Source organism: Chrysemys picta, chromosome 17, assembly GCF_011386835.1.
Source record: "Chrysemys picta bellii isolate R12L10 chromosome 17, ASM1138683v2, whole genome shotgun sequence".
In the NCBI taxonomy this organism is placed as follows: Eukaryota; Metazoa; Chordata; order Testudines; family Emydidae; genus Chrysemys; species Chrysemys picta.
In genome coordinates, this window is record NC_088807.1 from 21,068,046 (window position 1) to 21,089,317 (window position 21,272).

General features: G+C 59.1%; 1 long non-coding RNA gene across 1 annotated transcript; it reads left to right on the forward strand.

The window, feature by feature from the left end:
- Positions 1–309: 309 nt before the first annotated feature.
- On the forward strand, positions 310–6,816 carry LOC122173376 (uncharacterized). The gene is made up of 4 exons (XR_010593493.1): positions 310–337; positions 1,734–1,783; positions 2,428–2,465; positions 2,735–6,816. It is a non-coding gene; the product is annotated as an uncharacterized LOC122173376 (long non-coding RNA).
- The last annotated feature ends 14,456 nt before the right edge of the window (positions 6,817–21,272 follow it).

Consider the following 21,272-nt stretch of genomic DNA (forward strand, 5'->3'; position numbering starts at 1 on the left):
TGCCTCTCAAGTACCTGGGATGCTAAGGGAGCTGACCTATGGATAAGGTTCATTATAACGAGTCATTAACGAGAGCAGACTGGGGACAGGAAAAGCCCCCCTTGCCCCTCCCTCGGCGCATGCTGTGGTGTTGTGCTGCCCCCTGGTGGTCCGTCCCAGCCCAGCAGGGATCCAGGCTCAGCACCAGCAGCAGAGGGGACCCCCCCAGGCACCCCCATCCCTGCTGCCCTGTGGGGGTGAGTGGCCGGGCGCTGGGACCGGGGGATCCCGATCGGCTCATGGGGGATTCTGGTTTGTGTCCCTCTGCAGGAAAAGGATCCACACCAAGACCGAGCAGGTAGGAACCTGGCTCCTCCCCCTTCCCAATCGACCTGCCGGGGTCACAGGACTCCTGGGTTCTCTCCCTGGCTCTGTGGCGGGGGGAGTGCGGTTGGGGGCCAGGACTCCTCAGAGTTGACCTGCGCCTGCTGACAGTGGAGGGGCACAACCCAAGAACAGCTGGAGTCACATCACCCCCCCCTGTCCTGGAAAGCAGTGACCCCCCCGTGAAGCTCCCAGCTGTTCCTTTGCTCCTGCCTCTGCCTCTCTATCATGGACTCCCAGGTCATGCCCACTCTTGGCCCCGTACGGTCTCTCGGGGGAACCCCCTTCAGTGAAACAGCTCTTCTCAGGGGTCCACTCTCTCTTGGGGGTTAAGTCTCTCCACCTCCTGGAGCTGCACCTCCCTGAGCCTTAGCACACCTGTCTCTGCCATGGGACCCTCAGGGAATTCACTCGCTTTGGACCCCCGGGGCCTCCACTCCCAGAGGGAATAATGCCACCCTCTTCTCTAGACCGGAGTGACTCTCAGCCAGCATAAAACAGGAGGGTTTATTGAGTGTCTGAACCCAGCACAGGAAACTCTCAGGGCCCTCAGGCCTGGCCTCCCTCAGCACAGCACATCCAAGTCTCCCCTGCATCCAGGTGGGCTCTGCCTGCTCCCTCTCTCCTGCCCAGAGCTCCCCTGCTTTCCAGCTGGGCATCTGAGATCCCCGGCCCCAAGCCCTGCCTCTGTCCATTATCTTCTCTCCAGGTAAACAGGGTCACCTGGGTCTCCTCTCCTCGCTTCTGTCCTCTGGCCCCCTCTGGCTGGAGCCAGCTGGTCAGGTCACCTGGGTCCTCTCTTTACAGCCCATTGTCCTCCCCCTGGCCAGAACCGGCTGTGACTCCCGAGCTGGGCCTCCGGGTCACCAGTCGCTGGGGTTTCCATTCTCCAGGCCATTGGCTGGGGTCCCAAGTTCTGTCACTGGTCCTCTGTACCAACAAACTCCCTCTCCCCTCATCTCGTTAAACCAGTAACACCCAGGGAAACTGAGTCCCGGCACCCCCTCTGCATGGAAACCATTGAAAGAACAAGGGAAAACCAAGGAACTCCCCCCCACTTTGTCACACTCTCCCTGTCCAGCACAGCTCTTCAGCTCAGCTGCTGCGCAGAGAGGGGGCCCGGCTGCATCATGTGACTGAGCAATCTGGGTGTGTGTCATGTGACCCTGCTTCCCCCTCCCACACACGTTGCCTCTGCCTGGGTTCTGTCCCGAGCTCTGGCAGGGGAGTGGGGTCTAGTGGTTGAGGCGGGGGAGGGTTAGGGAACAGGGTTCAGTGTGAGGCAGGATGGGGGGCTCTCTGGGTGTGTTGTGGAATCTCCCTGCGGGTGGGGGAATATGACATTTACAAGTGGATTTTCTCTCTTTTAGTACCAGCCCCTCGGGGATGTTGGAGGCCCCGGCTCACCAAGACCCCATCTGTGAGTAACACACCCAAGGGGGTACCAGGGTGGGGCATGACCCCAGGAGAGGGGCGGGGCTTGTGGGGGCTCCACCCATACAGGGCGGGGCCTGAATTACCCCTGCTGCTGGGTGGCACTAAGGAGAGGGTCCCAGAGGTAGCTGGTGTCAGCTGAGCTTCTTGCCTCCCTCCACACCAACTCCCTGGGGACCACCCTCCCCTCCCCCTCTAGTTGAGTGTCTCCATGTGCCCCCCATTCTCCCATCCCAGGCCTGGGGCTTTGGGGGTCTCCCCTTCATTTCTCCATTGGGCCTTCCCAGCCAGTGACCTGCAGGGAATCCCCATCCACTCCTGGCTCCCAGCCCCCTGCTCTAACCACTAGACCCTGCTCCCCTCCTAGAGCCGGGGTGACAACCCAGGCATCCCGACTCCCAGCCCCCCTGCCGCGCTGTAACCCCCTAGACTCTGCTGCCATCTCTGTGCCTCAGTATTCTTCCCTCTCTGTAACACAGGGCTAATGACCATGCCCCATGCTGTGGGGTGGGGGAGAGGTGGATGTGCAGGTCTCTGAGCCCCCTGGCTGGACAGAGGGGTCGGAGCTGGGTGTGGGGTTCTCTCTGGGCTGGCTGGGGGTGCAGCTCAGCGGGTGTCTCTGTTCTGCAGACTCCTCCATGGACGAAAGGAAACAGCCGCCAAACCTGGTAAGTGTCCCTGTCTGCCCGCATGCCCTGACCCCCAACCCTGACCCATATGGGCCCCACTCATCTTATCTGGCACACTCAGTATTTTGGGGTCGGGGTCGGGTTGCTGGGAGGGGCTTATGGGATCGTCAGCTGGGATTTCAGGTGTGTGTGTATGTGTGTCATGTCACCCCCTGCTGGAGGGGACAAGCCCTGCTCTGTGTGAACGGGGGGTTGGTGCGCGCACACACACACACACACAGAGTCACTCTGTCCCTTCCCACCACCAGGAGCCTGACTCCGGCACCGATGGACTCACCTACGTCGAGCTGGACGACCAGGCACTACAGGCCAAGCGGGGGGGCCTGGCCCGTGCCCCTGAGCCCGCCCAGCCCAGCGTGTACGCCGTGATCAACGTGAGCCAGGGGACCCCACAGTGAGAGTCCCCCGCAGCCATGGGGCACCGCCCCAAGGGGGCGACAGACTCACAGACTTTAAGGCCAGAAGGTCCATCGCGATCATCTGGTCTGAGCTGCTGCACATCGCAGGCCACAGAGCCTCACCCACCCAGTCCTGTAGCAGACCCCAGCCTCCGTCTGAGTCACTGACGGCCTCAAATCATGGGTTAAAGACGTCAAGTTTCAGAGAATCCACCAGTGACACTAATTTAAACCTGCCAGTGCCCCGCGCCCCAGGCTGCAGATGAAGTTGAAACCCCCCCAGGTTCTCTACCAATCTGACCTGGGGGTGGGGGGGGATTCCTTCCTAACCCCAGATACGGCGACCAGTCAGACACTGAGCATGTGGGCAAGACCCACCCGCCAGACACCTGGGAACTGATTCTCTGTAGTAACTCAGAGCCCTCCCCAGCGAGTGTCCCGTCTCCGGACATTAGAGAGATTTGCTTCTAGCAGTCGCGGATCGGCTCCGTGCCGTTGTGGGATGTCTCCTCATCCCGTCTCTCCAGAAACGTCTCAAGATCAGTCTTGAAGCCAGTTATGTCCTTTGGGAGGCTGCTCCAGAACTTCGCTCCTCTAACGGTTGGGCCTTGTCTACACTACAGAGTGTTGTCGGCAAAAAGCGCCATGATAACATCACTATTGCACGTTCACACTGTGCTTCCTCTGCCGGCAGAGCGCGTCCACGTTTGGTGCTCCAGCGTTGACAGTGAGAGCAGTGCATTGTGGGTAGCTATCCCACCGTGCTACTTGGCACCTTCTGCAGCTAGGGCTTGTGGGAAGGCGGGTGGATCACAGCGCATCATCGGGGTGGGGCTCAGTGTCCCATGGTGCGGCTCTCCACTGCTGTGAACGCAGCATGGCTGGTCAGGCAGTATGTCATGAGCTCCCAGTCTGAACAGGAACCAGAGTTGCCCGAGCTGCTCTGTGCCATGGAAAGAAACAACACCAGCTTCCTCCTGGCATCACGGAGCGGCTGCACACAGCGGAGCGTCGCTTTGGGGCTCGGGAAACAAGCACTGAGTGGTGGGATCACATTGTTACGCAGGTCTGCAATAGGCGAAGCGTGGGTAGGGGATATGAGGTGTCACATAACCCCTCCCCCGCCACCGGATTTCTGCGAGGGTACGAGTTGGCATGTGCGTGGGAAAGGCACCAGCAGCGAGCGCTCCCGCTGAGACCCACTAGGTGTTGCCCAGAGCTGGGAAGTGAGACCGGGCTGGCAGCCCAGCCCTCTGAGAGAGAGGGCACGGGGAAGCCGGCTGAGTCCCACCCCTTCCTCGCCTTGGAGCAGCACGGCCCCCGTGAGAATTTCACGGGTGACACAGGTCTGGTGAACTAAGTATTAATCCAGCAGGGGAATGTATGTACCTGCTCGAGTGTGGGTCTGGACTAGCCTGCCTGGGTGCGCAGAAAGGAGCTCAGGGAGTCAGGGCAAGTGGGGGCCAGGGGTGATATGGAGGGTGGGGGGCTGGGGGAGGCAGCAGGGGCCAAGGCTCCAAAATACAAGTTCACATAGGGCGCCATTTCCCCTAAGGACGACCCTGACAGGACCGGCCTTAAGTTTGGGCGAGGTGTGTGACCGCCCAGGCGCTGTGGTCATGAGGGTGTTGCTGGAGGGGCCTTGGCAGTCACCAGGAAGCTGGAGCTCACCCCAGCCCTGCGGCGCAAGGACACCCAAATGAGAGCGGCCTGTCACGGAGAAGCGCCCGGCGATCGCTGTGTGGACGCTGGTGACTCCAGGCTGCTCCCGGCCAATCGTGAATCCTCTGGAAATGGGGAAGTCGATGGCGGGTGCGGCGTTAACACTAGTGCACGGAGTCGTTAATCACATCTCGCTACGAAGGACCGTGACCCTTGGCAATGTGCGTGAAATAGCGGAGGGGCTTTGCGCAGTGGGATTCCCTAACTGCGGCGGGGCGATAGAGGCAACGCAGGTTCCAGTTTTTGCCCTGGACCATCTTGCGACGGACACATCAGTAGGAAGGAGACTTCTCCAGGGTGTTGCAGGAACTTGGGGATCACCGTGGGCGTTTCACTGACCCCAGCGCGGGGTGCTCCGGGAAGGGGCATGATGCTCACATCGTCGGGAACACCAGCCTGGACAGAAAGCTGCAAGCAGGGACTTCCTTTCTGCACCACAAGATTCCAGTGGGGGATGTTGAAACACCCAGAGTGATCCTGGGACACCCGGTGTAGCCCCTGCTCTCGGGGCTCATGAAACCAGATGTGGGAACCCTGGAGAGCACCAAGGAGCCCTTCAAACCCAGGCTGAGCAGCTGCAGAACGACTGCGGGGGGAACCAACCCAATCCAGCCTGGAACAGCGCCAGCCAGGCCGGGTACCAGGAGGGGGGACTCACCATAGAACCAGCCCTGGAAACAGGCTCATGGTGCCCAAGGAGCCACCCTGGGAGCTGGGGCTGGTTGGGTGGGACAGGGGCAGTGACTCCTGGTTCATGGGCCCAGACACCGGGGGGGGGGGGGGGCAACCCCTCACTCTTCCCTGACCACCAGATCCTCTGATGCTTCCCGTCCTGCAGGTCACTGCCCGGAAGCTGCTGGGGGCATCCCAGGGGTGGGGGCAGTATCTGGGGGACCTGGCTGTGGGGTTGGGCCCAGCTGGGTGCCTGAGTCCTGGGGCAATAACCCACCTTCTTGGGCTGCATGACATCCCCCTGGCAATAGGAGTGAGCATTACCCAGAATTCCCTCTGCTCTTGCTTCCCCTCCCCGCACTGGGGTCTCAGGGGACCCCCAACCCACCCCCCCAATAGATGTTCTGCTGCATCTGGCTGGGCCCTGGGCATAGATTCATAGATTCTAGGACTGGAAGGGACCTCGAGAGGTCATCGAGTCCAGTCCCCTGCCCGCATGGCAGGACCAAATACCATCTAGACCATCCCTGATAGACATTTATCTAACCCGGCATCACCGGGACATGGGAGGCAGCGGGTAACATACCAGCCTCCCCCCGCGCACACTGCCTGGCTGTGTTTGGCAGGAGCCGAGATACCCCAGGAATGGGCTCATTGCACACCCGGGGCAGAGTTACTTGTGGGGTGGACAGAAGGGTCCTACAGGGGTGCCAGGTGGCTTAGGGGGCAGATCACCCACCCGGGCAACCCCTTGGCCAGGGAAGCTGAAGCTTAGCCCCCCAGGACAGCAGGACGCAGCCTCCCCTGAGGGATCGCTCCTGGCAAGGCCCCATCAGCACCTAGATCCAGTACAGTGAGAAGTTATTTAAAAAACTCTGCTCACATACAAAATGTTCTTCTGATCCCAAAGGGTTGGCCACGTTACCAGGTCAATGTAGGTTTGGATCTTACCCAGAATACCAGGCTGCCGGCTGGTCCTTTAGTGTCTAAAAACAAAAGGATTCGTATAAAGAGAAAAGAAAGAAAAAGAAGAAAGATGTTGAATGGTAAAACAGTCACATACATACAAGGACTCCAAAGTCCATAGATCAGGTTCCTAGCAGTCTTGGTGAGTTTGCTGGCTTGAAAGTCCCTCTGGATCACATCCCCAGCTTGGATGGGTCGTTCAGCCCTTTGTTCAGAGCTTCGTTTGTAGAAAGTTTCCTCCAGAGGTAAGGAGCAGGATTGAAGACAAAACGGAGAAGATGCAGCTGCCTTTTACAGTCTCATGCCATGTGGCTTGTGCTTCTTTTGTTCCAAACAGAAGGTGCCCAGCCCATGGCCTGGAGGCCTTAGAGCAGGGGTCGGCAACCTTTCAGAAGCGGTGTGCCGAGTCTTCATTTATTCACTCCAATTTAAGGTTTCGCATGCCAGTCATACATTTTAACATTTTTAGAAGGTCTCTTTCTATAAGTCTATAATATAGAACTAAACTATTGTATGTAAAGTAAATAAGGTTTTTAAAATGTTTAAGAAGCTTCATTTAAAATTAAATTAAAATGCAGATCTTATCAGTTTAGTGCAGTGGTTCTTGACCTGGGATGCACGCAACCCCTGGGGGTGCGAGGTGCCCTTTCTGGGCGTGCGAGACAGGCGAGAGTTTTTTAGAAGGTAAATCATTGAAAACACAAATTAAGCACGGGCACGTAAGTACAACTACTTTGTTTCATCGAACCTATGGATTTATTAACATTATACATGTTTTAACGATTACTGTAATATACAAAGTTTTTCAGTTTTCAAATTTTTAAGCTAACTGTAGTGTAATTTTTGATAAGGGCTGCAGAGCGCTGAGACCAGGCCGGGAGCAGAGCCCTGGGCTGGCTGCCGGTACCCCGGGCCGGCAGGAGGGCTGAGCAGGGCCGGAGGCCTGGAGCTCAGCTGGCAGGGGCCCGGGCAGCTGGAACCCCAGACCAGCAGCGAGGTGAGCGGGGCCGAACGCTGGTATCCCAGGCTGGGAGCAGGCTGAGCGGGGCCGATGGCCGGGACCCCGGCTGGCAAGGGGCCGGCGGCCGGAACCCCAGACTGGCAACAGGCTGAACGGCTCAGCCCACTGCCGGTTTGGGTTTCCATCTGCCAGCTGGGGTCCTGGCCGCCGGCCCCGCTCAGCCCGCTGCCGGTCTGGGTTCCGTTCACCAGCTCCTGCCAGCTGGGGTCCTGGCCGCCGGCTCCGCTCAGCCCGCTGCCGGTCTGGGTTCCATTCACCAGCTCCTGCCAGCCGGGGTCCTGGCCGCCGGCTCCACTCAGCCCGCTGCCGGTCTGGGTTTCCGTCCACCAGCTCCTGCCAGCCGGGGTCCTGGCCACCGGCTCCGCTCAGCCTGCTGCCGGTCTGGGGTTCCGTCCACCAGCTCCTGCCAGTGGGGGTCCTGGCCGCCGGCCCCGCTCAGCCCGCTACCGGTTTGGGTTTCCGTCCACCAGCTCCTGCCAGCTGGGGTCCCGGTCGCCGGCTTCGCTCAGCCCACTGCCGATCTGGGGTTCCGTCCACCAGCTCCTGCCAGCCGGGGTCCTGGCCACCGGCTCCACTCAGCCCACTGCTGGCCAGGGTTCCGTTCACCCAGGCCGGCAGCGGACTGAGTGGGGCCAGTGGCCGGGACCCCAGCTGGCAGCAGTGTGCCAGTAAAAATCGGCTCGCGTGCCACCTTTGGCACGCATGCCGCAGGTTGCCGACCCCTGCCTTAGAGTTCTGTCCATCGGCAGCCCCTGCCTGCCTTGCTGAGTCATAAGATGTATCTGCCTTCTCTCAATGGGTCCGTTACATAGCTGATGGCCCTTGATGGGCCATGAAACAGGCTAGGCAGAGCTGATGCCAAGCCATCTGGGGGGGGGGGGGGGGGGGTCACCCAGACGCACAGCACAAGTTTGGAACCACAGACATAGCGTCCATATAACTTACAATACAAAGGTGATACAAACACATAAAGGAGATTATCATACCTGGCAAATTATAACATTTTTGCAGATACCTTCCATGGCATATCATAACTCATTGCGATTTTACAATATTGGTATTCATAATATCCTAACATGTCCCCCAAATTCCACACAGCATCACAGGGAGAGGGCCACCTGTGTCTGTGGGGAGCCCAGGGCACTGTGGGGCCAGGCACTCGATAACTAACCCTTTACTGACTGGATTTCCCGTTCTGCCCGGTCCCTTTCCTCTGCTCTGCCCCACATTCCCTGCCCCATAATGGGCCCAACCCCACATTCACCCCTCCTCCTCCCCCTGCCCCTCTAGCCAGCCTGGGGGGGCAGATTGTTACCCCCTCCCCCCAGGCTGAGGCATCGGCTATCTTAGTCAGGGGGCAGCATGGCCGCCCTGCGAATGCTGTGGGGCAGCCATGTTAGCTGAGGGCAGCCAGGGGCTTCCTTCCCTTGGGGAGCAAAGGGAGATAGCGGCCATGGCTAGTGGGGGGCTGTGAGGGGGGACAGCATGCCAGGGGGGTGGAGTCAGGCCGGGGCGGGGATGACCCTACTTCACAATGTATCTGCTGCTCATCTCCCTCCTGCTCTGGGGGCTGGGGACAAAGGCTCCTGGGGGGCTGGTAAGCAGGTGGTCGTGGCCCTGGCACGAGGGGGCTGATTGAAAGAGGCTCATTGGGACCCTTTGGCCGGGCAGCTGATGCACCTTTAATGCAGCCCCGGCCCGGCCCAGCGCTGTCTGCGAGCACCAGAGGAGCAACACCGTGACGGTGACACCAGGAGTCCTAGCCCCACCTCCACCCCCGGCTCTAACCATTAGTCCCCACTCCCCTGCCAGAGCCTGGCACAGAGTCAGACCTTCCTGACCCCCATCTTCCTCCTGCCGCTAGCCAATGGCGTATAAACAAAGCCTGTGTCACGTCCCTCTCTAGGGGCCTGGCCACATAACCACTGACAGTGTCTCCTCCAGCTCGGGGGCAGGGTCTCTGCGGGGGCATTAGCAGGTCCCTGGGTCTCTTCCAGCTGGTGACCTGTTGGGGGCATGGCATGGAATTTCTCTGATTTTTTTTGAACCTGGTTTATTTAATTCACACACTGAGAAAAGCCCCTTAGAACCAGGCGTTACAGTGTAAAGCCGACATCACCGCTCAGCTTTGGCATAAGGCGCAGCAAACTTAGGCGTTCCCCATCGCACCCGCTCCTCACATGGTGCCATGGCTCGTGTCGCAGGTGGGCAGGTTGGCAGGTTGAGAGGGAAGGCTGCAGAGTCAAACCCTCCAGAATCAGCAAATGCCACAGTTATGGTTTCCCAAACACCCTTAACTCTGCCCCCTCATTCACATGCACTACAATGCCATCCTTTAATTGCATGATCATGTATTCATTTTACCTACATGGGTCACCAGCCAGCTTTGAACCCAGAATGTAAGAAAGAACGGGGGGAGGGGGAATTTGCATGGAAATAGTGGTCAGCAGAAGATTGAAGACCAGACCTTCTGGCCTCCTGGCTTCCAGCCCAGTGCACCTTCTCCCAGGCTGAACAGTACATTGAGGGTAATGTGCATCCCATCACAAGGACAAGCTGCGAGCTACATGACACTAGTCCAGGCTGACGTCCCCAGACTTCCTGGGTTTTGCAGGGACTTCTGTTTACTTTGACTCCTCTAGATTTAACCTGCAGGTTAGAGACAAGGTGGATGGAGGCAGGAAGAGAGGAGATGTTATCGACTTCCTGTAGCTGCAACCACCAGCTGAGTTCCTCATTTGGAGCTCGGTGGAGCTGGGCTCCGGGACGTTGGTGGTAGCACTGAGGGGCCCCTCCCTGCCCCCATCTTGGCATCTGTTCTCACTGTCCTCTACCTCGGTGAGTATCGGAGACAGCCAGGGCTTGTGTCCATGGGGGGAATCTGAGACCAGGGCCTGTGCCCGTGGGGGGGCAGGTCTGAGACCAGGGCTTGTGACCATGGGGGGAATCTGAGACCAGGGCGTGTGTCCATGGAGTGGCGGGGGGCAGCAGATTTGAGCCCAGAGTGTAGGATCCAGTTGCTCTGGGATCTGGGCCCTAAGAACCCATCTCCTTTCCAGGCTGCTGGGTGGCCCGGCGGAGCGGGATGTCAGGAGGTGAGTATCTGTGAGGAATGGGGGAGCTGGGGAAATTTTCACACTAAGAATGAGGGACATGGTGGAGGGCAGGGCTGGCTCCAGGCACCAGCCCACCAAGCTCGTGCTTGGGGCGGCACCTGGAGGGGGGCGGTGCGGCGCTCTGGCCCCCGGTGAGAGCGGGGCCACGGCCGGGCTCACCGCCCTCCTCCCAGGGCTCCTGCCCCCCAGCCGCCGGGGGGAGAGCGGAGCCCCCACCGGGGCTCGCCGCCCTCCCCCGGGGGCTCCGGCCGCCCTCCCCCCCCGCGAGGGGGGGAGGGCGGGGGCGGCCGGCAGCTTTTTTGCCTAGGGCGGCAAAAAAGCCAGAGCCGGCTCTGGTGGAGGGTCAGGGGCACCAATCCCCCAAAGGGATGATCCTGTCAGATCTCTGCTCCCCTCCACACCCAGAGGTAGGGACTGAGACCTCCCCCCACTCATTACAGGGATGGGCACCACACAGGGTGAATTCACCTGCACTCAAAGCTCTGGCCCCCCAGGAAATACAGAGTGAAGGCACCAGCCACCCCGCAGCGCCCCCGAACTGTGCCCGGGGAGCTGGCAGGAGCCTGGGGAACAAGTCAGGCAGAGCAGGGCTGTAAGACGTGGACACACAGAGGGACTGGAGCAAGGCACCGTTGTGTCTCACCCTCGGCTTGCTGCACACGCACGTGTCACTGCTTTGCTTGTGGGTCCGGCTCAGCCCGACCCGGCGTTCGGAACGTCCCCTGAACGGCTTTGGGAATATCCTGTCCTCAGAGGGGCCGCCGGCACCGTGCAGAGCGGAGCTAAATCCCCAGTGGCTGGGAGCGGTTTGGGGCGGAGCAGAGCCAGAGTTTGAGCCCCAGGGGTGGGCAGGAAAACGTTCGAACAACCAGGGGATTTTGCAAATGTGTTTTTCGGAGCCTTCGCTCAAAGGACTCAGATTTGTCCCACGAACCCCACCCCGCACTCCTGTGCATACAGCACATTGCCAGACAATTGGAGTAAATGGGTTTTCATAATATTTTAAAGAATAATCCATGTTCAGCCCAACTCCAGCAGAACTGCTACAATGCTAGAAACACAGAAGGAGGGTGATTCTGACCTCAGCCCCCGGGGTCAATATGGAGTCACCCCTGACTGCAGTGTGGGCAGGGCCGGGTTCTTATCTCAGCCCCCCATTGTCAGTCCGGAGTCCAGGGATGAAAGTAACTTACAGGACTTACCGGTACTGCTAGAGTCCTTAGGGGGGCGTGGCCTCAGCCGGAAGAAGCGTGGCCTCAACTGGAAGAGGCGGGGCCTCTCAAGATTTAAAGGCCCTGGGGCACCGGCTGTGGCTGGGAGCCCCAGGGCCTTTAAATGAACCCGGCTCGCAGCTGCACAGGTGGCTGGGAGCCCCTGGGGCTCAGGGGCAAATTAAAGGGCCCGGGGCTCCGGCTGCCACGGAGCTCCGGGCCCTTTAAATCCCCACCACAGCTCAGTTGCCGGAGCTGAGGGCAGGATTTAAAGGTCTCCGGGGAGCCCAGAGCCCTTTAAATCTCTGCCACGGAAGCTGGTGCGGTCCGGCACGGCGTACTGGCTCTTGCCGGTACGCCATATCAGACCATACCGGCAGGGCCGCCCAGAGGATTCAGGGGGCCTGGGGCAAAGCAATTTCAGGGGCCCCTTCCATAAAAAAAAGTTGCAATACTATAGAATACTGTATACTCCATCTCCCTCAGCCCCAGTGGGAGGGTCGCCCTCGGGGGAGCAGTGACCTTCCGGTGTCGGGGTCAGCGCCGGGGTCTGGAGTTTGTTCTGTACAAGGCTGGGGCCAGGATCGCAGCAGCGCTGGGCGGGGATTCGGCGTGGGTCAAATTTCCCATCCCCAAAGTGAGCTGGGCAGAGGGAGGCAGCTACACCTGCTATTATCCCCCGACTCGGATCCCCACACCTGGTCGGAGCCCAGCGACCCCGTGGAGTTGGTGATAGCAGGTGATGGGCCCAGCTCGGCGTCTCCACTCCCAACCTCACACCCAGCCAGAGGAGCTGGAGGTGGGGAGCTTTGGGGGGCTCGTTGCTGCTGCGGGACCTTGTCCCGCAGCCCCCGAGGAAGTTCTGTCCCCTGCCCAGATGAACGTTACCTTGGCAGGGGGCCGGAGGCAGGGGGCCGTCACCCCAGAGCTGTGGGCTATTATTGGGTGTCTGCCCTGCAGCTGGGACTGCCGGGCAGCACCCGGGCTAGCTCTGATGGAGCTGAAAATAGCAATGGAGCCGTGGCCGGGCAGGACTAGCCATTCGTGTGGGCATCCGGCACCCTGGATAGGCTTGGCTCTCACACCCTGTCTCCTGTGTGCAGATCCCAGCTTACCCAGACCCTCCATCTCTCTGAGCCCCACTGGGGTCACCGCCCCAGGAGCAGACGTCACCATCTGGTGTCAGGGGCAGCGCCAGGACGTGAGGTTCTTCGTGCACAAGGCTGGAGACCCGAACCCGCAGCGACACATGGACCCTGCTGGGGACGGGGCCGAGTTCCGCATCCCCTCTGTGGCCCTTCATAGCCCTCCCAGTTCTTCAGGGCAGACATCTTTGGGCTCCTCGATTGGTGGGAATGTATTTAAATGAACAAGGGAGTTGGGCTGTGTCCTTTCCCTTGGGTTCTTGAAACCAGCAACCCAAGGATCACCAAAGTCCCAAAAGTCCAACAACCCCCCAAAGTCTCTGTCCCTGGTCAGTGCAGCCCCAGAGTTCGGGGGGGGCACACAGGGCGTTAAGGGGCACCTTACATGATCCGAGGCCGACGGGGTTCCGCCACAGCCTTCACCACGAGCCGCTCCACTCCACCAGCTGCCCCGTGAGCTGCTCCCGCCGTCCCACGAACTGCTCTGGCAGCTGCTCCACTCTGCTCACCGACCTGTGAGCCGCTCAGCTCTGCTCCACTTCAGCCGTTCCTTGGGCCGCTCCCACAAGGCTCCGCTCCGCTTGCTGCTCCTCCAGCCACTCCGCTCCAACCGTCCTGCAAGGCTCCACTCTGCTAGCTGCTCCACCAGCCGCTTAGCATTATAGCTTCAGGCTCCCCAATAGTTAACACAGCCTCAGTGATCTCAGCTCTTTTGTGATTTCAGCTCATAGTAGGGGAACCCCAGTGCTAGTGCACCATTAGCCCAAAGTGAATTCAGTTGAGCAATCTGTAATTAGACTTCTAATGGAATCAAAGTTAGCTCTGATATTCAACAGTGGAGAGAGAAGGTAGTGCAACTGGTGTTTCAACCCCTCAGAGCAGGGACCCATTACTATCAGGTACAAATACCTGCCCCCATCCTTTCTCTAATCACTGGGTTTTGTAACCCATGCCCCTTGTCAAGCAAGTGCTACTTAGGTAATGGTGAAGGACTCACTCAGTCCTTCTGTCATACAACAGGTTCACTGCCCTTGATTCACAGAATCAGGGTAACAAAACTTTATTCTTCCTGCCCCAATAACAAAGAAACTGGGGATCCCACACCAGCCAAAGTAACCACTTTGAGTTGCTGTTGTTTCATGCCAGGCGAGTGGGTGTGCCTATGGAAACAAGATCAGCCCCTGGAGTTCTTTTCCACACTCGCCATAATTCACCACCAGATGTCAGGGTAGAGCTCATCCTGACTCTGCTTACACAAGAAGAAGAACCACTCCACGTTTTGTCTTTGGCAGTGAGCTCACATGAATACTGGGTAACCCCGTTGTTGGACGGCAAACCTATACGCATGGAACTGGACACCGGTGCAGCCGTCTCGCTGGTCTCTGAGACTGTATAAGGAAAAGCTACAGCGTCTTCCGCTTAAGGCAACAAAAACTGTTCTGAAGACATATACATGAGAAGCTGGGACCATGTTGGGCACTACTGATGTTAAGGTGAAGCTCAAGGGACAAGCTGCCAAATTGCCACTGTTTGTGGTGAGAGGTAATCACCCAGCCTTAATGGGTAGGTCTTGGCTTGGGAAGATTCAGCTGAACTGGGCAGAAGTGCACCGAATGATAAAAGAAGAAACTGGTCTGACCTCTATACTAAGGAAACATGCTGCTGTTTTTGGAGAAGATCTGGGAAGTATGAAGGGAATCACTGTGACTTTGAACATTAAACCTGACAGTCAACTAAAATATCTGAGAGCCAGAACTGTGCCATATGCCATCAGGCCGAAAGTTGAAGTGGACCTGGAGCGCCTGGTCACAAATGGAGTCCTAATACCAGTTACCCATAGCCCATGGGCAACTCCTGTCATTCCAATAGTGAAGAAAAATGGCTCCCTCCGGATTTGCGGTGATTTTAAAGTCACTGTCTCCGCCCCCTGCCGCGCATTCCCGACGCAGATGGTCTGGAGGCCGACTTCACCCCTAAAGAGGTGACGGCCAGGCTCTCCAGAACCAAGAACACTGCACCCGGAAAAGACAGCATCCCCTACAGCCTCCTCAAGAAGCGGGACCCCGGCTGCCTCCTGCTCTCCAACATCTTTAACTTGTGCAAGCGATTCGGCCGATCCCCCACCTCCTGGAAGAAGGCCATGACCGTCTTGATTCACAAGAAGGGCGAGCGGGATGACCCCAGCAACTGGAGACCCATCTCCCTCTGCTCCACCATGTACAAACTGTACGCCAGCTGCCTGGCAGCCAGGATCACGGAGTGGGCAACGACCGGGGGAGCCATCAGCCCCGCCCAGAAGGGCTTCATGCCGTCGGAGGGGTGCTACGAGCACAACTTCCTGCTCCAGACCGTCATCCAGACGACCAGGAGAACGCGGAGGCAGTGCTCGATAGCGTGGCTCGACCTGGCCAACGCCTTCGGGTCCATCCCCCACCATCACATCTTCGACACCCTACAGGAGTTTGGGATGCCAGAGACCTTTCTCCACCTGATCCGGGAGCTATATGAGGGCTGCAGCACCACCATCCACTCGGTAGAAGGGGAGACCGCAGAGATACCGATCCACAGCGGCGTGACGCAGGGTTGCCCCCTCAGCCCCATCGTCTTCAACCTTGCCATGGAGCCGCTCCTGCGGGCGATCTCCGACGGCGCCGACGGCTTCGACCTGCATGGCGAGAGGGTGAACGTCTTGGCCTATGCGGATGACCTGGTCCTGATCGCGGACGACCCCGAGAGGCTCCAGGGCATGCTCGACATCATCAGGAGAGCCGCGGACTGGACGGGACTCCGCTTCAATGCCAAGAAGTGTGCGTCCCTCCATGTTGACGGGAGCAAGAGGGACTCGGTACTGATGACGGAGTTCCTCATCCAGGGCGAGTCCGTCGTTCCCCTGGCGGAGGGGCAGGCGTACCAGCACCTCGGCACGCCGACAGGCTTCCGCGTCCGGCAGACCCCCGAGGACACCATCAGGGAGATCCTGCAGGACACCGCCAAAATCGACACATCCCTGCTGGCGCCGTGGCAGAAGATCAACGCCCTCATCACCTTCCTGATCCCCCGCATCGCCTTCGTCTTGAGGGGATCCGCCGTGGCAAAGGTGCCCCTCAACAAGGCGGACAACGCTATCCGGAAGCTGGTCAAAAACTGGATGTCCCTGCCCCGGAGAACCAGCAACGAACTCGTATACATCAAGCACAGGCACGGTGGTGCCGGCGTCCCCCGTATGGGAGACCTCTGTGACATCGCGGTCCTCACGCACGCCTTCCGCCTCCTGACTTGCCCGGACGCCACGGTGAAGAACATTGCAACGACCGCCCTACACGCCGCCACCAAGAAACGAATCGGCAGACCTCCCTCTGACCGAGATGTGGCCACCTTCTTGAGCGGCTCCCTAGATGGCGACTTCGCCCGGGACAGGGGCGATTTCGCCTCGCTGTGGACCCGCGCCCGCAATGCCACACTCCGGCTGGGAAAGCGCCTGGGCTGCTGCTGGGAATGGAACGAGGAACGGCAGGAGCTGGGAGTCCTGATACCGCGGATCGGAACGGAGGACAACATCATCGTCACCCCCGGAGCCAGAGGCGTGCTGGAGAGATCCCTGAAGGCCGCCGTCCACGCGCTCTACGTGGACGCCCTGAAGAAAAAGCCGGACCAGGGTAAAGTCTTCGAAGTAACCAGCAAGTGGGACTCCAGCAACCACTTCCTCCCCACAGGCAGCTTCACCTGGTTCGCCGACTGGCGGTTCATTCACCGCGCCCGGCTGAATTGCGTCCCGCTCAACGGTGCCATCCTCCACGGGAACCGGGACAAACGCTGCAGGAAGTGCGGGTACGTCAACGAAACCCTGCCCCACGTCCTATGCTGCTGCAAGCCCCACGCCAGAGCCTGGCAGCTACGCCACAACGCCGTCCAGGACCGTCTAGTGAAGGCCATCAACCCGCGTCTGGGAGAGATTGCTGTCGACCGCACCGTCCCTGGCACCGACAGCCCGCTGCGCCCAGACATCGTCGTCATGGACGAGGTGGGAAAAAAGATCATCCTGGTTGACGTAGCGATTCCGTTCGAGAACAGGACCCCGGCTTTCTGCGAAGCCCGAGCCCGCAAGCTCGAAAAATACGCCCCCCTGGCTGACACCCTGCGGACTAAGGGCTACGAGGTGCACGTCGACGCTCTGCTCGTTGGGGCCCTGGGTGCCTGGGACCTGTGTAATGAACGCGTGCTGAGGACCTGTGGGGTGGGCCGTCATTACGCGCGGCTCATGAGACGCCTAATGGTCTCAGATACTATCCGTTGGTCCCGGGACATCTACATCGAGCACATCACCGGCCACCGCCAATACAGAGAGTGAGCCGGGGAAACCTCGTGCACCCACACACACCCCCTGCTGGACCCTATCCCCTGAGCCCTAAACCCACCAAACCTAGCTGAATCCCGCCACGTGAGGGTCACCCCATCCCCATTACCCAGCCCGCTTACTTATACCCTTGACTGTCTCTACTTCCCGTATGGGTGTTAGACCCTCACCGCTTATCGACTGTTTCCTGATCCCGCCCACCGGTTACCCACCCCTCATTGGGGACATTGCAGTCTGTATATACTATGTGTGCTGCCCAGCCCCAAAACACCAACATACCCCTATACTCTGTATGTTACCCCCAATGACCAATAACTAATGCTTCAAATTTTCTGTATCGTTTATTTTTTTAAATATTCTCTAATAAAATTTAAATCACTGCTCCACAACTCCAAGGCCATGATGAACTGCCTAGATGAACTTAGTTACTCTTCCGATGAATTTGGCTTAAAATGTCGTGGATTCTCGAAGCAACTTCTATCTTTTTCAACATACTTTACACTAACAGTTCTTGTGAAAGCCATGGGTCCTGCAGAAGAAGCTAATGCGAAAATTCAAAGCCCAAAGCTGTTATTGACAAGCGTTATGAAGAAAGTTGGCCTGTTGCAAGAGGTGTTGAGTGGGATGCGCACTGACTCATCATACAATCACTTCTGGGAAACAACAGTAAAGAAGGCAAGAAATTTTTATTTAGATGAGCCGATGTGACGAAGTGGGGGATTATCTTGTTTTCGGTGGGGTTTCAATGGTTTGCATGAGGAGGGGGTGGGGCACAGTTTCCCCGGGTGTTACTGGTTTAACGAGGTGAGGGGAGAGGGAGTTTCTTGTTACAGAGGACCAGAGAGGGAACTTGGGACCCCAGCCAATGGCCTGGAGGATGGATACCTCAGCGACCGGTGACCTGAGACCCCGAGCCAGAGACCCAGCTCAGGAGTTGCAGCCGGTTCTGGCCAGTGGGAGGACAATGGGCTGCAGAGTGAGGACCCAGTGACCGAACCAGCCAGTTCCAGCCAGAGGACAGAAGCGAGGAGAGGAGGCCCCAGTTTATGACCCTGTTTACCTGGAGAGAAGACAATGGACAGAGGCAGTGCTTGGGGCCGGGGATCTCGGATGCCCAGCTGGGAAGCAGGGGGGCTCGGGGCTGGAGAGGGGGAACAGGCAGAGCCCAGCACCACCTGCTCCCTTTCTTTAGGGCCGGGCACCCAGCATTTCACAGCCACGGTCACCCCATCAAGTCTAAACCGCTCCCCCCCCCAGTTACAGCCTCCACCTCAGACACCCACATCGTCCCCCATCCATCCAGGGCCACACTGGGCAGGGTGTGTTTGGCCCTAGCGCTTTCCCAACAGGTGGCTGGGTTGTTAAATTCCCCAGGACCACCAGGGCTCATCACCGAGCCCAGAGCTGGGCCCCTCCCCATCCCGCAGAATCACACACGCCCCAGTGCCCAAGACAGAGCCCCCAGCTCACTGTGTGTGGGGCGCTGTGTCTGGCCCTGGCACTGGAATAACGGCACTTACTACCCCCCAGGTGTCTGTCCCCCTCCTCTCTCTGCAGCGGGGTCCCCCAGCCCCTTTTCTCTCCCACCTTTTCCCCTAGACCTCCCCTGCCCTGTATTTCTATTGTACAAACCCCCAGAACTTCCTTCTCCCCTGCCCCCCAATCTCCCCACCCCAGGGGGCGGCTGTGATACCAGAGCCTCCAAATGTCCCCTCGTGGTGGGTTCAGCCAAAGAAGGTGAGTGAGAAGTTCAGGCATCATCACGAGAACCTGACGAATGAACGTTGGGGGAAAGTTGGCGAGACAGAAAGACGGGATTAATCCAACCCGAGCGGCCACCAGACAGAACCCACGGGCTGGGCTGGGGCCCACCTGGGACATGGGAAAATTGGGGGAGCAGAAATCCCTGACCCACAATTGGGGTGTCAGAAACGAGGCCTCATTGGTGGATAAAACATTGTGGGAACAGGCTGTGCCACTCACCACCCTTTGGGGGGGCCTTAAAGAAAGAGACTTGTTTCACTGTTGTGGCTGCCACTCCCCCTGTCTCCTGGGCCCCGCGGGCCGTCCGGACCCTGCTCCGCGGAGACGTCCTGAGCAGAGCGGGCCAGAGAGAGGGACCCCGATGCCATCTCCCCTGAACCCCCAACCAGGGAGGAAATGGGGTCAGACTTTAACAGCAACCACGGTGACGCCAGTTCCAGCCCAGCTCCGCTGGCTCCTCTGCCCCCCCAGGACAGTTGCTAGCGTCTCCGGGGCCAGCAGGGAGACGCCCAAACCCGGGGGATTTTCCGGCTAGAGACTCGCTCCAGCAAACGGAGCCGGGGCTGGAACAAACCCCTCGTTTCACATGGCGCCTGCCACAGCTCCCCTGGTTCCTGCTCTGCTGTGTCTGTAACAGCCGGTCCCAGGGGTCAATGGGGGGTTTGCTGTGGGGCTGAGCAGGCTGCAGGCTCTGAACCCCACCCCCGGCCCGTGTTAAACCCTGTTCAGTGTGGGGCAGGGACTGGGGCGTGTTCGCACCTTGGGCCCTTTACTGCATCTCCATGAATACAACAGGGCACAGAGTGATTTAGCCGCCGGCACTTCTGGGTGTTTAGGGGGACCTGGCTGGGGGAAGCCGGGAGTTTGGGGGAAGTAGGTTGGGGGTGTTGGGAGGGGTTGAGGGTGCCAGGATGTGGGACAGGAGTTTGAGGGCAGACAGGCTCCCCACAGAAGGTGAGAGCCGGGGAGGTAGGAGTGTTGGAGTGTCTGAGGGGGAGGGGAATTGCTACCCCTCGGCAGCTTCCCCTCTCACTGCCCCCCTCCTACTCCTGCCCCCTCAATCCTGGGTCCCTGCTCAGTCTCCTGCCCTCTAACCCCCATCTGTTCCACATCCCCTGCCCTGTAATGGCCCCCCATGCCTCACCTTCCGCTTTTCTTTTTCTCCTCTCCACCCCTCTAGGTACTCTTGCCCCCCCACATTCCCAGCCCCCCAATGGGACAGAATGGGGGGCTGAGGGGCCCAATGTGTGAATGTGGGGGGTGAAGGGCAAAGGAGATGGGGAGACCGAGCTGGGGCATCTGCCAGGGTCGGGGTTCTCTTGAGCTCTGTCCCCATGTTCTGGCCCCCTCCCCTTTCTGGGGGGCTGGTCATCCCCCCTCCCCTCCTTGTGTCTCTTTCGCAGCATCCTGCGGTCAGAGAGGGAAGCTCGGCTCAGCCGTCAGCCCCTGTCAGCTCTGCCCTGAGCCCTGATCTGCGCAGACCCACAGCCCCGGGGATGGGCTGGGGAAGGGACACGGGGCCTTTCACCTCTAGGGGGCTGGCTCTGATCTGTGTCCTTTTCTCTAAGAATCAGACCCCACCCGCAACCAGTCCCCTGCCCCTCCAATCATCTGACCCCACTCCCCTCCCAGAGCTGGGGTATATAACAGGGTAGCTGCCGGGGCATCAGGTTTATGTCGAGTATCACTGTCAGTAACAGAAACAGGAGGCGAGCGCTGGCTCTGGGCAGACTTCCCCTTTTCACGGATTTACCGGCTGCTCCTTTAACAACTCAGGATCTAAATTTACCCCTACATCATCTCCTCACAGGTGCCAGAAACCACAACCCCACCCAGCCCCCCATCCCGTCTCTGTGCCACATCACTCAGCTAAGAACCGCGTCAGCAGCGATGGTATCTGAGAAGGAAGTTAGCCAGCCCCCTCCACACACTGGGCCTAGCTGCTGTCTGTCCTGCTACATGGGAGAGGGTCGCTTCATGGGGGGCACTGCGTATGGGGGGGAGCCCTCCTCTGCTCTGAGCTGCTGCCCAGAGAGGCTATACTGGTCCACTGGAAAAGGTCAGGGCAGCCTGGGCACCTCTTGATACCTCCTGAGATTGCCCCTTACCCAACTGGTCCCCAGACTGGGCAGCTCCCATGTGGGGCTGGGAGGTGATGGGGGGGTGGGGCTGGGCAGCTGCAGGAGGGGATGTGGTTTGATGGTCGTGGCAGGGATCTGGCTTTGCTCTGATCACAGTAAATTTGGGCTGAAGACTGCAGAGAAACCATCTGATGGGGAAGAAAAGGGCTGAGCGCATCACAGACTTCCTGGGGCTGCAGCCCCCAGCGCAGTTCCTCATTCAGCTCGCACTCGGGCCTCAGGCTCAGTAGAGCTGGGCACCGGGGCACTGGTGGAAGGGTCCCCCACAGCCCCATC